This window comes from Acanthisitta chloris, unplaced genomic scaffold, assembly GCF_000695815.1.
Source record: "Acanthisitta chloris isolate BGI_N310 unplaced genomic scaffold, ASM69581v1 scaffold21312, whole genome shotgun sequence".
In the NCBI taxonomy this organism is placed as follows: domain Eukaryota; kingdom Metazoa; phylum Chordata; class Aves; order Passeriformes; family Acanthisittidae; genus Acanthisitta; species Acanthisitta chloris.
The window spans coordinates 13,843-15,455 of NW_008660138.1; positions in this window are offsets into that span (position 1 = coordinate 13,843).

The window sequence follows — 1,613 nt, forward strand, 5'->3', positions numbered from 1 at the left end:
ACATCAACAGGGCCTCTGGCCCCCAACACGGACATACCACGAGGTCTGTGCAGGGCACAGGCTGCTCACAAAGAGGTAGCAGAGGGTGAATTTATCATCTGGAAGGAGGCAGCTGCTATTGTGTGTGGAAGCATGCCACATTGTTCCAACCAAATCCTTTTATTTACATATTTCCTTTTTACATGTGGGAAAAGCAAATATGAAGCTTTGCTGTTCTACTAAAGGATTCTGCTATTACAGTATGCTGCATTTTTTACTTGGGAACACAGTAGGTTAGGGAAGAGGAAATGCAAGAGAAAGTGCTGAAGAGGAATAAAGTGAATTTCAGCGATTTAGTAGAAATATAGATGTTGATAATAGCCACAGACCTTTCTATTTCCATCCAAAAAAAGCTGTTGTGCACAGGAAACACAATCATTAAATGCCATATCCACTTCACTCAAAGCTTTTTTCAGCTGTACCTTGCTGGTTGGAGAAAACCCATAAGAGAATGGAGAATTTGTCAGAGTCATGGTCAGAGCTCCCCTCTTATCAGTTCAGGCACTGGTTTAGTGCCTTTCACACACCTCCTGAGGCTATATGTGCCCTGTTTCAGTTAAAAGCAAAAGAGTGCAAGAAGAAATAACTTGAACTGGGAAAATGCTCAGTTTCAAAAGGCAAGCGAAAATCTCAACTACAGTTTCATAAAGACAAAGAAGAAAAATTACACAACAAAATATCCTGAGTTCTAATTTATGTCTTATTTTGTTAACATCCTCCCCTCAAGCCTTCCATCTGAAGATTTGATGTTCCTATTCGCTGTTCAAGTTTCATTTCAGTCTTACAGCTTCCCTCAGCTTAAAATGCATTCTTAGTTTTACCATTATAATCCAGACTCCACCTTTTAACACTTTATCCCCATCTCTGTCAGATTTGGAAGGCTGCATTACTGCCTTTATGCATATAATTTGTAGAGATTAAGTCAGGCTTTACTAAATTCATGTCTTTCTTCTGCCTTGTTAGTTACTATTCAGTAGTTACTAATTTTTGACCAAGTATTTGCTGTTCTCTACAATGCAAAAAATTCTGCTGCCAGAAAAAGATCTGCAAATATACTACAGTGGACGTACCTTCAAGATAAAGGAACAAGAGCTGAAATTAACTTCAAGCCAAGTAAGTGTTCTTTGTTCAGTGAGCATGACACAGAGTTACATGCTGTTCTAGGAACCTGCGGGTGGGACTTTCATCCCTTTTGCATTCCTATGCATTTTTCTAAGAAGTAGTACAATGCACTTAAGCATATCCAAGTAAGCCTAAAAAAGAAAAATTGTTTTTCTCATTCAAGTGTTCCAAAATTGCTTAAAAATGGCATGTGGAAAACAGAACTGTGATGCAACTCAAGACCAGGAACCAGCCAACTAACACAAAGTCACCACCACAGGTACTTCTTGGCACACCACCTGTGCCAGCCTGTTAACCATAGGACTTTCACACATCACCAACTTGCACACACTTCCAAAACCCAGCCATTAAAATACTTTGAGCAGACTTTACAGCTAGAACAAAACAGATCAACCAAAAACCTCAGTACATCTTAACAAAAATGTTTATGCAAAGATGAAAGAGCAATACAC